The 18,418-nt window shown below is 40.2% G+C and overlaps 1 protein-coding gene across 5 annotated transcripts in view; it reads left to right on the plus strand.

Moving 5' to 3' along the window:
- Window positions 1–18,418, plus strand: part of KCNJ16 (potassium inwardly rectifying channel subfamily J member 16) — a 60,073-nt gene that overhangs the window by 36,866 nt on the left and 4,789 nt on the right. The gene's annotated exons all lie outside the window — the stretch shown is intronic.

Here is an 18,418-nt window from a genome sequence, read left to right on the forward strand (position 1 = left end):
TTTTTGAGATGGAGTCTCACTCTGTCGCCCAGGCTGGAGTGCAGTGGCCAGATCTCAGCTCACTGCAAGCTCTGCCTCCTGGCTTTACGCCATTCTCCTGCCTCAGCCTCCCGAGTAGCTGGGACTATAGGCGCCTGCCACCTCGCCTGGCTAGTTTTTTGAAAATTACTAATTTTTAAATACATGTTGGAAATCTTTCTCTATGTAGCTATACTGTACACGTTCTTGGCTAAGAAATAATTATGTTGTGGATGCAGGAAACCTATTTGTTCAAGGCAAGCACCACTCAAATTTTCTTAGGCAGATTATCTGCTGGAAGAATTAGCCCAAGGAATTAAAATTAAAATTCCTAAACTTCCTTCTGCTCAAGAACCCAGAATGTTCTCCTTGGTTACATCTTTCTCATCTGATAGCTTGATTTCAAGGGAACAAAAATTCAATTTTAATGGGGCATTCTTTTCAAAGCATATCATTTATTCCAAGTCAAATGCAAATTGATTTATCACTACTTTCCTTTTATGGCTTATCTATGGCACCAACTTCCTTCATTTGCCTAGAAAATCAAGAATTAACCACCCAACCCAAATACCAGGGAAGCATCTTTGTTCCTTAAATGCTGGGAAAAGTCTCAACCCTAGACCTGTCTTTTGGATCTAGCAGCAACTTTCTCACTTTGATATTATTCCACCATAGAAGACTATATTCTCAAAGAGCTGTATTTTCTTCTTTTTAAGGAAAATATTAGTAACTTGGGTTGCTGCTATGTGTATAGGCATTCGTAGATAATAAAATTCCAGCCTTCCAAATCAGGACAGGATGATTCATTATTCTTCTGTAGCAGTATCATGGAAATAAAAAATGTGATTGGAAGAGAAAGTATCAAAAAAAAAAAGATACATGGAAATTCAAGATTCTATCAAATACACTAACTGCTGTCAGCTCTCTAAATCTTCTATTATCTGTAGTAAGTGGTAGTGCTTCCCTGCTAAGAGGCCTTGAGAAGGCACACACTAATAGAAAGTTAATCTCATGTGACAAGCAACATAAAGCTTAAGGTATTATCTCAAGACGCTATCTATCTGGATCTTCCTAGGAAGATCTTCTGTCTTATATATTAAGGCCTTCTTAATTTATCTATATCCACAGGGAAAATGGGAATTGAGCCATCAGCCAATAACACTTACTTTATTTTTCTTTCCAATAAAGATGTCCTGAGTTTTCATTGCAACAGCTTAAAACAGAAACTCAATCACTTAAAGGTCAAAGAAATTGTAGACACTATCCAGGGAGTTTCTGGTCTACGAGTAAATCACATCTGTGAGTTCAGTGATTCCCAGCAGATTGAATAGACTAATAAATAGACTCCCTGTAAATTGCCAAAGAGGACAGTTTGCAGGCAGTTCTCACAAATGGGAAAAGAGCAACAGAGAGATAGGAGTTGAATTTCTGTTGGCATACCATAAATACCAAATTTTGAGAAGGTCAAAAGTCATGACACATATGCCTTCCATAAATTACATTTGTTTTGAAATGAACAGTTAGGTTCAACCAAAGCAGCTCCCATATAAAACTATATGGGAGCTATTCAAGATTAGTCATAGGTAACCTGGCATTTAGAAACACCATGAAGAGTGTTGTCATTCTGTCGAAAAACACAAAGCAGGTAACTAGTACAAAATGACTTCTATTCTTAGCAATACTTGTAGTTCTTCTGGGCAGTTCTGTCATGTCTCCCTGAAGGTCAAGGCAATTAGATGCTAAACAGAATTCTGAAACAAGTCTGGGAAATTGCCAATCTTATAATTAATGGTCGTGGAAAAATGCCAGTTAACTCTCTTCCCCATTTGGATCTACACTTGAACGATGATATTAATCTGCATAAGATAATTCCACTTTCCATTCGTTATTTGGTTTGGCTAAGACTGTAGTCATAGCTACACGCACTGTGATTAAAAACTAAACAATACTACCTAGTATGAAAGGAGGTTTGGAAGCACAGCTTCTTTTCATCCTCATAGCAATCCACTGATCTGCATTTTCAGATGGGCAAACAGAGGCTCAGAGGTTGATTAGTTGGTACAAAAGTGCACAGTCTTACTAGCAATCAAACAGGTATTTAAACTCAAATTCTTATGTGTCGGAATCTAGGTCTCAATTCTTGAAACTTAAGGTCTCAATCTCGAAAACATGTAAGAATCAATAAAGGACCAACCAAATCAGGATTGGGGTGAAACTCGAGAATCTACAAGGGTTAAGACGCTCCCCTAGAATTTGAAAGCAAATAGTTGACTACACTTGAAAAAACACTGCTATACTATACTGCTTGTAGGGGTATCTACATGAGGTGTTGGAGGTTATGAATATGTAGTTTGAGGTTATGAATATCTAGCTAGGGACAGCTATTTAGGCAAACCTGCATCATGAATATGTAATTGCCCTCCTCAGAACTCAGTCATTTAAAGGATCATTTACTTGAGTTTTGCATATCTAGCAATACAGACCTTAAAGTAGGAAAGTTGCAAAACAGCACAATTTTTAACATTTTCTTTCCAAAGTTATTGAAAATACTAAGATAAAAGAAAGATTCTTAAAACAGACATTGTTATAAAAGCCAAGAAATAAAGGTATTAACAGTTTAATATGGTTTGGAATGGGAAAGAGACAAAAGGAGGCACCAAAAAGGGGAAATGCATTTGATGCCCATTTAATGCTAACTCTGCTTCATCCCCGATTTGTTATCCACTGTTTTCATGATTTCCCCAATTGGTCTCCAGTGGCCAAATGTGATCTGATTCCCTCTTCCCCCCACCTCCTTGTTTTAAATGAGATCTGGTTTTACTTAGATGAATTAAATGTCACTATATTTGTTTCTGTAAATTGTTCCAGCAAAAATTACAGCATCAATGTCTGACTTTAAATGTCTGTATGACTGTCTGCCTCGCTGGGCTATTTATAGCTGCCTTTAAAACAGTCAATAAATGCGTTTAGATTGCTATTGATTTGTTTCCCCTTTACAAAGCCGCAGAATTAATATTTTTTGAAGTATTAACTGAAAATACCTGTTTTTCTTTCAGTAAAATTCATGCATGTTTACTGTTAAATTTTAGAAAATTTAAATATGTCAACAGAAGAAGAAAAAGATAATCACATCAAAATTAACATTTTGTTGTATATCATTGTTTTTTCTCCATTTTAAAATATATTTAAACTTAAAAAATCTATTGTATGAGATTTTTTGTAGCCTTGTTTTTATTCTCATTTAAAAAGCCCACATTTTTTTCCTGTCATTCTTCTACTCCATTACTTTTAATGGCTATATATAATCATACGATTGTACCGTTACCTATGAAATCAACCTCTCATTTATAAAACAGCTAATTCACATCCAGATTTTGTCACTACAAATAGCCCTCCAATGTAGTCATGTCTTTGTATTCATCCATAATAATTTCTTTAGAAAAAATTGCTGAGAAAGGAATTGCTGCATTGGAGGGCGTACCAGATTCATAGACTACTATCACATAGGGCTAGCTTACCTCCAGAAATAGTTTAAAAGTATACATTTGAATACATCTTTAAAGGGACAATATGACAACACGCATTAATATTAGGGGAGTCACATGTCTAGTAATTCAATTGTAGACTTAACAAATTTAATTAAATGCTTTTACATGAACAGACACTTTTCAAAAGACATACAAGCAGTCAACAAACATGAAAAAATCCTCAATATCACTAAGCATCAGAGAAATGCAAACCTAAACCACAATGAGATGCCATCTCACACCAGTGAGAATAGCCATTATTAATGAGTTTAAAAACAACAGATGTTAGTGAGGCTGCAGAGAAAAGGGAATGCTTACACATGGTTGGTGGGAATGTAAATTAGTTCAGCCACTGTGGAAAGCAGTTTGGAGATTTCTCAAGTAACCTAAAACAGAACTACTATTCAACCCAGCAATCCTATTACTGGGTATATATTCAAAAGAAAACAAATCATTCACCAAAAGTTTCAGGCACTCACATGTTGATAAAGGCACCATTCACAATAGTAAAGACATAGAATCAACCTAAGGGCCCATCAATGGTGGACTGGATAAAGAAAATGTGGTCAATATATGCTATGGAATACTACACAGCCATAAAAAAGAACAAAATCATGTCCTTTGCAGCCACGTTTATGCAGTTGAAGGCCATTATCCTAAGTGAATTAACACAGGAGCAGAAAACCAAATACTGCATGTTCTCACTTCCACTTCGTGGAAGCTAAACATTGGATGCTCATGAACATAAACATGGCAACAACAGACACAGAGGACTGCTAGAGGGGAGAGTGGGGAGGGCATCAAGGTTTGGAAAACAAACTGTTGGGCACTATACTCAGTACCTGGGTGAAAGGATCATTCATACCCCAAACCTCAGCATCACGCAATATACCGGAATAACAAACTTCCACATGTACCCCCAAATCTAAAAGTTGAAAAAATAATAATAATATAAAATTTCTTACTGAGAGCTATCATCAGTCCTGAGGAAGATGATAAGTGAAAACCAATAGTATAGCTTTTCTGTTTTCTGTTTATGAGCTGGTATCTGCAACAGGGAACACGTAGGATAAATGGGAGGAATTGACAATTGGTGTTTGGAGAACTGTGAGCACTGATGTTTTTGTAGTTTTAGGAGTACTAATTATCTTATGAGGGGTGAAATTTCCTTGAGGATAAATATCATCTTTGTATTATTCAATTATTTATTCATTTATTTCTTCAAAATATAATTAGTAAGTGCCTATACATCACATATTGCTTTAGCTGTTAGGGATATAGTGGTAAATAGACAAGCATGGCCCTCGTGGAGTTTACAACTTATTTCACAGAACAATCTAATCAACAAAAAAGTTAATCCGTGGCAGTAACATCCTTGGGCTTTAGAGCAGGATATAGCAAACTCTTCTGCAAAGACTCAAATAAACTAGGATAATATTTAAGGTAGTAAATATTTTAGGCTTTGTGGACCACATGGCCTCTGATGCAGCTACTCAACTTTGTAAGTTTGTGTGATGTAGCAGAGGCAAAACTTTCCCTCTAGCCTCAAGTTCGGTAATTCAGTAGAACTTATGATTGTTCAGAACTTGAGTCTACAAAATAAGCTGACAAGAGGCAGATTGTATCAGTCCATTCATACATTGCTATAAATATCTGAGACTGGGTAATTTAAAACCTAGGTAATTTAAACCTGTTTTAAAGAAAACAATGAGAACACATGAACACAGGGAGGAGAACATCCACACCAGGGCCTGTCGGGGGTTGGGGGCTAGGCTAGGGGAGGTTTAGCACTAGGAGAAATACCTAATGTAGATAACGGTTTCATGAGTGCAGCAAACCAGCATGACACGTATATACCTACATAACAAACCTCCATGTTCTGTACATGTATCCCAGAACTTAATGTATAATTTTAAAAAAGAAAAAAATAAAAATACATAAACAAATAAATGCTGAAAAAAAAGAAAAGAGGTTTAATTGGGTCATAGTTCTACAGGTTCTACAGGAAGCACAATGCCAGCACCTGCTTCTGGGGAGGCTTCAGGAAGCTTACAAAATGATGGAAATTGAAGGGGGAACAGGCATATCACATGGTGAAAGCAGGAGCAAGTGATAGATAGAGTGGAGGACGGACGTGCCACGACTTTTAAATGACCAGATCTCATGAAAACTCACTATCGTAAAGACAGCACCACACTATGAGAGATTCTACCCCATGATCAAAACACCTCCCACCAGGTCCCCCCTACATTTCAACATGAGATTTGGGTGGGGACAAATACCCAAACTATATACTTCTGTCCTAGCCCACCCCAAATTTTATTTCCTTCTCCCATTGCAAAATACAATCATTCCTTCCCCCAAATTCCCAAAAGTCTTAACTTATTCTAGCATTAACTCAAAAGTTTACAGTCTTATTTGAGATGAGGCAAATCCCTTCCACCTATGACCCTGTAAAATCAAAAACAAGTTAGTTACTTCCAAGACACAATAGGGGCATCGTACAAACAGGCACTGGATAAACATTCCCATTCAAAAAGGAATAAATTAGTCAAAATAAAGGCTCTACAGGCCCCACACAAGTTTAAAACTTAGCAGGGCAGTCATAAAATCTTAATGCTCCAAAATAATCCCCTTTGACTCCATGGCCCACATCCAGAGCACACTGGTGCAAGGGGTAGATTCATAAGGCCTCGGGCAGCTCCACATCTGTGGCTTTGCAGGGTTTAGTTCCTGAGACTACTGTCACAGGTTGCTGAATGCATGTAGCCTTTCCATGCACAAGGTGGAAGTTGCTGGTGGATCTACTCTTCTGGTGTCTGGAGGATGGTGACCCTTTCTCACATCTCCACTAGGCAGTGCCGCAGTGGGGACTGTGTGTGGGGGCTCCAACCCATGTTTCCCCTCTGCACTTCCCTAGTATAGGTTCTCTGTGGAGGTTCCACCCCTGCAGCAGGCTTCTGTCTGGACACCCAAGCTTTCCCATACATCCTCTGAAATCAAGTAAGAGGCTACCAAGCCTCATAACTCTTGCATTCTGTGAACCTGCAGTCTTAACACTACATAGAAGCCACCAAGACTTATGACTTGCACTCTCTGAAGCAGTAACTCAAGCAAGCTGTATCTGGGGCCCTTTGAGCTAAGGCTGGAGCTGGAGTGACCTGGATGCAGGCAGCAGTATTCCAAGTCTGCACAAAGCAGCAGGGCCCTAGGCCCAGTCCACAAAACCATTATTTTCTCCTAGTCCTTTGGGCCTGTGATGGGAGGGGTTTTCTAGAAGATTTCTAAAATTCCTTTGAGGACTTTTCCCCATTGCGTTGAATATTAGCACTTGGCTCCCTTTTAGTTATGCACATATCTCTAGCAAGTGGTTGCTCCACAGCCTGCTTGAATTTGTCTCCCCCAAAAAGTCTTTTCTTTTCTGCCATGTGGCCAGGCTGCAAATTTTCCAAACTTTTACACTCTGCTTCCCTTTTAAATATAAGTTCCAAATTTAGGTCATTTCTTTGCTCTTGCATCTGAAAATAGGCAGTTAGAAGCAGCCATGCTGCATCTTGAACAATTTACTGCTTAGAAATTTCTTCTACCAGATACCTAAATTATCGCTATAAAGTTCACACTTCCACAGATCCCTAGGGTAGAGGCACAATGCAGCCAAGTTATTTGCTAAGGCATAATATGCATGAGTCACCTTTGCTAAAGTTCCCAGTAAGTTTCTCATTTCCATCTGAGACCTTGTCAGCCTGGACATTTTCCATATCACCATTGGCATTTTAGTCACAACCATGTAACACTAAGCAATTCCAAACTTTCCCTCATCTTTCTGCCTTCTTCTGAGTCCTCCAAACTCTTGCAACCTCTGCCTGTCACTCAGTTTCAAAGCTGCTTTCACATTTTCAGGTGTCTTTGTAGCAATGCCTCACTCTCAGTACCAATTTTCTATATTAGGCTGTTCTTGCATTGCTATAAATACCTGAGACTGCATAATTTATAAAGAAAAGAGGTTTAATTGGCTCACAGTTATGCAGACTGGACAGTAAGCATAGTGCCTGCATCTGCTTCTGGGGTTGCCTCAGAAAGTTTACAATCCTGGAGGAAGGTGAAGGGAGAGCAAGCACTCCACATGGTGAAAGCAGAAGCAAGCAAGAGAGAGAGAAGTGTCTGGGGAGAAGAGAGACGCCACACACTTTTGTATCACCAGACTTTGCAAGAACTCACTCACTGTCATGAAGACAGCACCAAGCCATGAGAGATCTGTCTGCATGATCCAAACCACCCCACCCCATGGCATCCCCACCTTCAGCATTAGGGATTACAATTCAACATGAGATTCATGAGATTTGGGCAGGGATAGATATCCAAACTATATCATAGATTAACAGGAGAAAGTGTATATGCATTTATCAAGTGCATTTTCTAGGAAAGAAAAGTGAATACTCAAGAAACCAGTTAGACTTAAACGCTTATTATACCCTCTTTATAAGAGAGAAGAGAGTGGGGATGCAGACAAATTGGGGGGTATAAATGATTTGGGGGAAAGATGATGGGGTCCATAGACGAAGAGGTGACAGTCTGTGACAAAGTTTGTCTGGGTGTGGCATGAACTTCCAGTTACCCCTTCTGGATATGAATTAATCTCTGGTTGATAAAACTGGGGGATGGCAGGGGTATCAATGACAACTGAGAAGTTCTTTTTGGAGGATCTGTCCCTAGGCAGATAAGGGGATCCCAGAGAAAGACTGCCTGCATCTGTTGTCCCACAGAAACCCCAATTTAATGTAATCAGCTACCAAAGTGGCATATTTTGGGGTGGCATTTCCTGAACATTTTCAGGAACAATATGTAGCCAGAGACCTTAAACAATGGTCTGGCTGTATTCCAATGAAACTTCATTTACAGAAACAACTCAATACTCAGATTTGGCCCTCAGGCTGCAGTTTTCTGACCCCTGTGTTTGTTAGTGAAAGCAGAAGATACGGTGAAGATCTCTACCTATCACAGAATGGTGAGAAGAGTAGTAGGAAATACTTTAGAGAGGTGGCCAGATTTTAGATGTATCAATCTGCTTACCATACAGATTATGCAAATTAATTGCAATGGAATGAAACTGGAGAGTTTTAAGCAAAGAGTGACATGTTTTGACTTTGTTTTAAAAGAGGGCTGGGTGTAGTGGGTCACACCTGTAATCCCAGCACTTTGGGAGGCTGAGACCAGTTGATCACTTGAGGCCACGAGTTCAAGACCAGCTTGGCCAACACAGTGAAACCCCTAGTGAACATTGTGCTGCTTAGACATTTCTCTACTGAAAAAAAAAAAATACAAAAAAATTAACTGAGTGTGGTGGCACGTGCCTGTTGTCCCAGCTACCCAGGAGGCTGAGATATGAGAATTCCTTGAATCTGTTAGGCAGAGGTTGCAGTGAACCAAGATTATGCCACTGCACTCCAGCCTGGGCAGACTGTCTCAAAAGAAAATAGAGAATAGATTGACATGTAGGAAGGGCAAAAATAAGAGATCTCTTAGGTAACTGTTGCCGTGGCCCACTGAAGACATAGTGGTTTCAACAACAAGGAGAACTGAGTAGATTTAATATCTACTTAGAAGTGAACTAAAGGGCTTGCTGGTAGTTGGCATGATGATTTAAGGGAGAGTCATGAGACCATATGCTTGCTTGCATACAGGATACTTTTTTTTATTCTTTTGTGTGTGACGGAGTCTCGCTCTGTCACCCAGGCTGGAGTGCAGTGGCATGATCTTGGCTCACTGCAAACTCCGCCTCCCAGTCTCACGCCATTCTCCAAGCAGCTGGGACTACAAGCATCCGCCACCATGTCTGGCTAATTTTTGTATTTTTTTTTAGTAGAGACAGGGTTTCACCATGTTGGCCACGTTGGTCTCATACTCCTGACCTCAGATGATCCACCCACCTTGGCCTCCCAAAGTGCTGGGATTACAGGTGTGAGCCACCACGCCCAGCCAGGATACTTTTTCAAAAGGTACATGTAGTTAAATTTTAACTGATTTTGTTGTTGTTATTTTCAAGCAACAAAAATTATCCTTGGTTAACACCAGCAGAAGAAAATATTATTGAAAAGATAACAGTTTAACTTATAGCATCAAATATAAGAAGATAGAATCTGATTTGAGCAGAAACAAGAGGCAAGGCAAAATAAAAATCTTGTCTCAGAGACTGCCTCTTAGGGAGCTGTGACTTGCCTCTCCCTTTCACCACTGGCCTCTTGATTGCCTGCCATTCCTTAAATAATAGGAGTCAGCAACTCTTGCGTCATTTCCTCAAGATTCAGCCTAGTTTGTGAAGTTCTGATTGGCCACTCCTAGGTCATGTGGCACTTCTGCACATGAAGGGTGAGAAAGCACCGTGTGAGAGGTGGCTTCTGATATCTTCCCTGGCCTCATCCTCATCCCAGTCATGATCATCTCTTACCTCATTGTTGAAATAGCTTTCTGGTTTACCTCCCTCCTTCTGCTCTTAAATTTCCCCAACTGATTTTCCAATGGACAGCCAGCATGATTTTTTTCAAATGCAAAAGTTATCATGCAGTGCCCTTGGTTCAAATACTTCAATAGCTTTCACTGTACTTGGGAGAAAGACCCAAATCTTTACCTATGAGGTATTTTATGCTCTGGCTCTATTTCTCTTTCTAGCCTCAGTTCTCCCCCATTTCAACCCATGCCCACATTTAGGTCTTTGGAAAGCATGTCCTAGGCACCTTTGAGTCATGGAGCCTTTGCAGATACTATTTTCTCTGCCTGGAAAACATTTTTGCTTCCTCTTCTTACGGAGTTAATTCCTCTTCCTCTTTCAGATTATAGCTTGGATATGCATCTCTCCCAGACTAGATAAGGCCTGTATGATAAGCTATCAGAGGAGAGAGATTTATTAAAGTTAAGGGATAAGGATGACTATAAATAAAAGACAGCTTCCCAGGTGTTAGCTATTATGCACTTTCATTTTATGTCATTTAATCCTCAAAAAAACATTTTGAGATAAATCGACTATTGTCCCCTTGATTTAAATAAATACAATGAGGCTTACAGATGGTGATTCCATGCAGCTAAGATGTGGCAAAAAAAAAAAAAAAAAAAATGAGAATCCAAGTCTTTGATCTTCATATTCCTGCCCTTTGACTATTCTGCTGTTAGACCACATTCTGGAGCTTGGACTGTACCCATGGTAGCAGGAGGAGAGACACTTACATTTCAGGTTTAGAAATGATCACTCTGGATGAAAGAGGCAATAAATGAGTTGAAAGGCTGTTATGTAAACCAGGTGAAGCCAGGTGAGAGATCTGGAAAGCCTGCATGCAATGATAAAATGCAGATGCGTTCCTGTAATGATAACTTCTTACAAGAACCAGGTCTTAAAGTTAGATTAGAAAGAGGGAGGCTGCAGCCAAATTATACCTATAAATAGTGAGAGCCTTAACAACCAGATAGTGACTGTACCTCAAACAAACAAAACAAGATAGGGAGCAAGGTCTGAGTTGAGAGCATTTTAACCTCAGGCTAGGAATGAAGAGCTCACTCTGAACTTGAATGTCAGGCCCTGGACCAAACCTTCTCCGATGGCCCGGTTCAATCATAACCTCCCTCCTTGCTCCAGGCCCTTCTCCATATAGTAGCACTTTATTTTGTGTCCTCCATGATAGTCATTACTATCGGAAATTTTTCCCTTGTATTGCTTTCATGTTTGTTGATACCCGCTTCTCCAATATAAACTCCAAGATGCTGCAATTCTGTTTTCCAGTGCCTAAAAGTGGACGGAACATAGTAGGAACTCGAGTTTTTTTTTTTTTTTTTTTTTAAATGAATGAAAAGAAAACAAGAATGAAAATAATTAGTAGCAAATACTCCTATGGGGAACGTAGAGGCTGTTGGGGGAAGTGCTTTCCTTACACAACGAAAAGAGACTGAGCTGTGGTCTTTTAAAGGAACATCAGATCCCATGTCATCTGACTTCCTTGCCAACCCAGATCCAGCTCAAGGTAAAAAATCTAAGCAACTTGGGTTAACATCCACCCAAGACAGGGATGGGCAGGGTGATTTTCAAGATAAGAATAAGAGAAAGTTTCAGAACCCTCTTAGTAAAACATGTACACACAATTTAAGACAAATAAGCATGATAAACACCTTGTGGATTTCTTTAACCTGTCAACTTTGCCAATCTTGTCAATCCTGTCTCCTTTAGGCTCGTTCCTAAAGTAATACAGAGCAAAGGAGTAAATAGTAATAAAATGTTTAAACTGAGTTGGATAGATGGGTGTGTGTTTGTGTGTCTGTTCAGATACGTGTGTTGACAACAAGGAGCAGGGGATCTCCCATGTAGTGATGGTTGTAAAAAGAAAGGAAAGTTGGCTGGGCACAGTGGCTCACATCTGTAATCCAACACTTTGGGAGGCTGAGGCTGGAGGACTGTTTGAGGTCAGGAGTTTAAGACCAGCCTGGGCAACACAGTGGGACCCTGTCTCTAAAAATAAATTAAAAATTAGCCAGGCATAGTGGCACACATCTACAGTCCCATTTACTTGGGAGGCTGAGGTCGGAAGATGGCTTGAACCCATGAGATTGAGGCTGCAGTGAGCTCTGATCACACCACTGCACTCCAACTTGGGTGACAGAGTAAGACCCTGTTTCAAAAAAAAGGCCGGGCACAGTGGCTCATGCCTGTAATCCCAGCACTCTGGGAGGCCAAGGAGGGCGAATCATGAGGTCAGGAGATAGAGATCATCATGGCTAACATCGTGAAACCCCGTCTCTACTAAAAAAGAAAAAAAAATTAGCTGGGCATGGTGGTGGGCACCTGTAGTTCCAGCTACTTGGGAGGACAAGGCAGGAGAATGGCGTGAACCTCAGAGGCAGAGCTTTCAGTGAGCCGAGATCGCACCACTGTGCCTGGGTGACAGAGCAAGACTCCATCTCAAAGAAAAAAAAAAAAAAAGAGGAAAGAAATAAAAGTCACCTTATCTCTGGGGCTTTGAGGAACTAGTGGAAGGACAGAAAAGTAACCCAGGTTGCTTTGTGGTAGGAAACAATGGCACCATTTCTCAGCTTAGATAGAAATATATACTGGGAACCACATGCTCTCTGCCAGTGTTCTGCCAGTGGAGCACCCTTTGAGAGAGTGAAAGCAAGTGTTCTGATATTCTACAGAGGATGAAACTCAGCTCTCATGGTGTTACTGGAAAAGGGTCCTGATCCAGACCCCAAGTGAGGGTTCTTGGATCTTGTACGGGAAAGAATTCGGGGCCAGTCCACAGAGTAAAGTGAAAAAAAGTTTATTAAGAAAACAAAGGAATGGGCTGGGTGTCGTGGCTCACGCCTGTAATCCCAGCACTTTGGGAGGCCAAGGAGGGTGGATCACGAGGTCAAGAGATCAAGACCATCCTGGCCAACATAGTGAAACCCCGTCTGTACTAAAAATCCAAAAAAAATTTAGCTGGGCGTGGTGGTGCACACCTGTAGTCCCAGCTACTCGGGAGGCTGAGGCAGGAGAATCACTTGAACCCGGGAGGTGGAGGTTGCAGTGAGCCGAGATCACGCCACTGCGCTCCAGCCTGGAGACAGAGCAAGACTCCGTCTCAAAGAAAAGAAAAATAGAAAACAGAGGAATGAAAGAATAAAGAATAGGTACTGTATAGACAGGGCAGAGCATTCAAAAAACCAGATAGAGGAACATGCCCACTTTGGGTGCAATGCTTTTATATATATAAGATAACAAAGGAAAAAAATCATGGGGGAGATGTGATTTACTACAAGAGCTTTTGACAAAGGATTATTAATTTTTGTGTAACTACAGTCTTCTGCAAGAATCTATATTATTATCTTTAAAGCGAAACTGATTCTTAGTTTAAGAATGCTTTTGTTCTTAAGATATCAGGACATCAGGACATTTCCTGGGTCTGTTAGGTCGTAGGTCTGTTCAGTAAACATGATTAACTGATTCTTTAAACTGTAAATATCCTGTTGACTAAGAATGCCTAACCTCCTGGGGATGCAACACAGTAGGTCTCAGCTTCATTTTACCCAGCTCCTATTCCAAGATGGAGGCCCCCTCGTTTGAATACCTTTGACAACAGGGTTCAGATTCAAGCAATAATTATTGAATGACTCCTGTGCATCTGACCCATTAAAAGGTGGCTTCCCATTCATTATCTCATTCAAACTTCACAGTAATGTGGTGACAGAGGTATCATAACCTTATTTCATGAATGAGTACCATGAGGCTCAGAGAAGTTACTTCTACAAGATGCTCAGGAAGTTGAGGGCAGACCTGGAACTGGGGTCTGCCTCCTAATTCAGGCCCTCTCTGCAATACCGAAACCATTTTATTTTAGACTATTCATTAGATTGGTGCAAAATAATCGTGGTTTTAAGTTTTGCACCAAACTAATATTAAGGGAATTTGATTTCTAAACTAGATAACTTTAAATTACAATTTATATTGTTTTGGTGCAATCTTGAGATCCAGAACCATGGAGAAACGTAATCCCAGATTCCACATTTCTTCTACTTCTTTATAAAACAGAGCAACATTTGGGGAGAGGTACGATTTAAAATCAGGATGTAGATACTACTTAAGGAAAAACTGGGCTAGAAACAGGATCTCCAGATGTTACTAGTGATGCTGTTACACTGGATTTCTTCCCAGCTCCTGCTTTCAGTTTAGTTGTTTGCTCATAACATATTATAACCCCTTTCTATAGCAAACTGGCACAAGGTTTTCTTATACTGATTCAGGAGGAGAAACTGTAGAGTTGTATCAGGAGAGGGGTAAAATCCACATTCACCAAAATGGTGGATTAGGGTTAGAGGTTAGAGTTGAGAGGGAGAAGAGAACAGAAAGGGAAGAAAAGGTGTAGGACAACTTGCTCTGGGGATGAGAAGGAAACCTGAGAATGCCATTGACTTGTCACCAAAGGAGGAACTTAAGTTAGAGAGTCAGGGAGTATTTGGAGAAGCATGGACAGTTATCTGGTAGGTTCTGGGTAAAGCAAGAGTTCAGTAGCCAAATGAAGAGCTCCACTTAAGCAGGTCTGAATATCTTAGGAGGATTCCAGGTCTCAGGCTTCTGCATAATTCTAGGGCAAAGGCAAAAAGTTGTAAAACAGGTTTTGAGCAAAATAGCCACATAGCCTAATTTGGCCCAGCATTGTCCTAACTCTTAATACCTCTCTCTCTCTTTGCTTCTCAGCACCCAAATGTACCATCCAACTGCACCTTCCTCTACTGGCCTACTCTTCACCTACCCTGGGTCCCATCCTCCCCTGTCTCCTCCCCCTCCCTCAGAGCTCCACCTAAGCCTGTCTTCAAAGGCAATGACCTGCATACAGAATTAGGCCATCTCTTCTATTCTCCACCCCATCAGCTCTCAAATTTCCACCAAAACTTATCTCATCTTATAGTTGTCAGGAAAGTAACTTGAATACTGAGGACTTCATGTGTTAGCTACCTCAGGTCCTTTACATGGTAAAGAAGGCACTTGTTACCTCAAAGACCACAGCCATTCAGAACTGGATTTTTTGAAGAAATTTTAGACCTTTTTTGTGGTGCATCTCCAAGTATACAAAGCACATAATTCTTATTAATATATTATGTTAAGTAGATGCTAGAGGAAAGATCTAGTTTTATCACCAGTGTCTTAATCACTGTATGGTACCCTCGGTCTGAGCTTACCTTTGAAGAGCAATCTACAAGAGGAGTTTACCTGGTAGGTTGCTGACTTTGAGAGGAGGTGGCAAAATGGCAGAGGAATTGTTTCAAAATTGATGAGTCTAATTGAGACGCGTTTGTGTACTGGAAACTGGGACAAATAAGCAGGATGTGCATGTTATGTTGAGAATGTTCCTTGTTGTGTTTAGCTTACTTGAAATGTGCTAAATTATTAAGTTTCTCCTTAAATACACACAAAGATTTAGAAAGCTGAGGCCTAAAAGCAGATCCTGCTAGTCACAGTAGCTTAAGAAATGTTTCTGTATCTGAGCTTAAGACAATGAGTAAGATACGAGAAAAGTGGTTATCAGGGTTGGGGTTACTGTCCCTTCTACCTTCCCCTCTCTCAGTCCTCCCCATGGGATGAAGTAAATCAGGGAGTCACTCGCTGCTTTCCTCAGTGTCTGTGCGCATTTAATAAACGTTGATGGTATTCTGAGGAAACCCTTCACCATCCTAAGGGCACTGCCTCTTCTCTAGCCTCATCTATAAAAGAACTCTAAGTCATTTCTAAGCAAAGAAATGGCTATGCTTTTACTACCTTTGTCATTATTACGTGGCAGAATAGACCTTACCTGATTCAGCGTTTTCTTTTGAACTTTATATTCTACAGCTTTGTAATGATAGTTGATAGTAATTTTCATTTGCAATTAAAAAAAAAAAAACCTTTAAACCAATGAAATAGCTGCAAGGCTGTTGTATCGGTTCGAACCCCAAGAGCGCGCCAACAAACACCACAAGGCGGTATGGAGCCACACGCTGTTTTAATGAGCGCCTGGGCGCACACGGGCTGAGGCCTAAAATGGCGTCCGCACCAAATAAGCACGGAGCAGGGGTTTATATAGTCTCCTGTAAACAGGAAGTGTCTTAGTCTGATATAACTGCTATGCGGTACCAGGACGGCCTCTCTCTCAGTCTTCAGCAGGTACGTGTCTTCCGGCTCCTCTCTTCCTGTTTCTGCTATCTTGCTGATGCAGGCTGGTGGTGCAAGTGGTCTTCAGCCTTGGGACTGGGCCTAAGAAGGGAGGAGTTATTCACCACCCACCTGGCAGCTTCCAGGCCCAGGGTAAAGTCTTTCAATAGCCACCATCGGTTTCTAGGGAGCAGCATGCAAAAAATTACAAAAGTAGGAACACTGCAAATGCTTTCTCATGGTGGCATTGATGGCGACAAGAAAATTACGCAAGCATCGAAGCACTTTTAAGGCTGAGTTTTAATCCTAAGAAACACAAATGGTAAATACAAAATTCCAGTCAATCAACAAATGCTAGCCTCTATTGTTTAATGGTAAACAGTTGGCAAAAAGCTCAAATTAACATGAAATACTAAATAGGAAACTAATAAATATTTCATCTAGTCAGTATGACCAAAAGGCCTCCATAGACTTCTTTGCTCATTGGGTAGGCTGAGAAATGGGTCAGATTATATATGATTTATTTGGTTACAATTGATCATTTGGCCTAAAGACAACTGTCTTTTTAAAAATGTGTTATTTATATAGTTGGAGATTCAAGAAAAGGATAAGTGTATAGACCTAAACAGAATCTGAATGCTTGTCTTTGGCTAAGTTGAAGTTAATGATCACAGTAATGAAACCACATCAGGAAACACGAGTTTGGGGCCAAATTTTCAGTTGTAACTTGTATCTCTCAAATTGTTACATTATTCAATGGTACATTTTCCACACACACAAATTTGTTCACTTGTAACTTGTATTAATTGAAAATTCATTCACTTTGGAAGGTGTTTTGAAAGAGGCTTGTTTATAACAGTTGCTGGTACCCCTGGAATTCAAAATGATGCCAACTGAATGCCATTTCAAATAAAACCTTTTACTTACTTATTTATTTATTTATTTATTTATTTATTTTTTTGGCAGCAGGAAAGAGCAGAGTCACACAGTAGCTCTTGATTTATGAAACGGTGTTTTCTAACTCTCAGACTTCCACCATGTGTGTAGTTCGCTTGAAGGAACTAGGTTGGACACATTTAACAAGAAAATAATTCTATCTCCATATCTGCTTTTTAATTTGAAATCATATGGGCCTTTGATTATACTTCATCCCATTTTCATGCCTCCTATGACCAGTTGAGAGAGTGGACACTGAGAACCATACATCAGCTTCTTCTGTTTGTAAAATATTGTTCAATGACAAGTCAGACAGATGGAAACCTCCAAAGCATGGTTGTTATTGTGGACAAAAGTTGTGGAAATATTTTACATTGAACTGTCCAGTAAGCATTTTCGCAGCCCTAGGTCACATCCGGGAATTATGCAATTGGTTCCCCCCGAACCTGGTTGAAGTGCTGAGAAAGGAGAGGATGTAACAGATCAAAACTGATCTGGATGATGGCTGAGTGAAGTGGCCAACAGGCAGGTAGAGGACAGAGATAAACCCATACATGCCTTACAGGAGTTTCTGGCTTTAAGCGGAGTCCATCCTTGTAAGTGGTGCATTAAACAAAGAGTTTATTGTAAAGTGTGCCTGATCCCTGGAGGAAAAGAAAATTGATTCTTTTTCACTGGAGGGAAGTTAACTCTTTCTGTCCTTTTGCAGCAGAGAAGGTGCTGAACACGTATTTAGTGATTAATTTCCCTGGTTCGTTCCAAGGGGTCTTTATGTCAGGAATAGTATTTATTCATAGTGCATTTTCTATGCAATAGAGAGGCAAGATTCCCTAAAGTCTCCCCATTGTACTCCCTTCATCCCATCTAGCACAGGTAGACTGTAAAACCCATATTCTAATAGTTACTAAGCTATTAAAATTGGCTACAATACTTCTATTTCTTTTGTTTTGCATAGGAGTAACTCAAGATGATTTTGATGTTGCAGTTTTAAATTTCACTTTGACTTGAGCTGGGACATCTATTGGCCTATTATACCATGGATGCTAAAAATGTTAAGAGCTGCATGTTCTGCCTTGATCTTTTCAAGACTGAATTTGGAAGGAGAAAAATTATTTTGCCTAAGGACATCTGTGAAAGTATCAGGAAAACACTGAAAAGCCAGAGAGAAGGGTTCAGTTGTAGTGTGCTCCCTTTAAGAGAGAAACGAGATTAGCAACTTTGGCAAATTTTTGGGACTCTATTCAGAAGGAAAGAGAAGAGCTGCCAGTGTCAAAAAAAAAAAAAAAGAAAAAAA

This window comes from Rhinopithecus bieti, unplaced genomic scaffold (genome assembly GCF_001698545.2).
Source record: "Rhinopithecus bieti isolate Rb0 unplaced genomic scaffold, ASM169854v2 scaffold_2349, whole genome shotgun sequence".
NCBI lineage: Eukaryota > Metazoa > Chordata > Mammalia > Primates > Cercopithecidae > Rhinopithecus > Rhinopithecus bieti.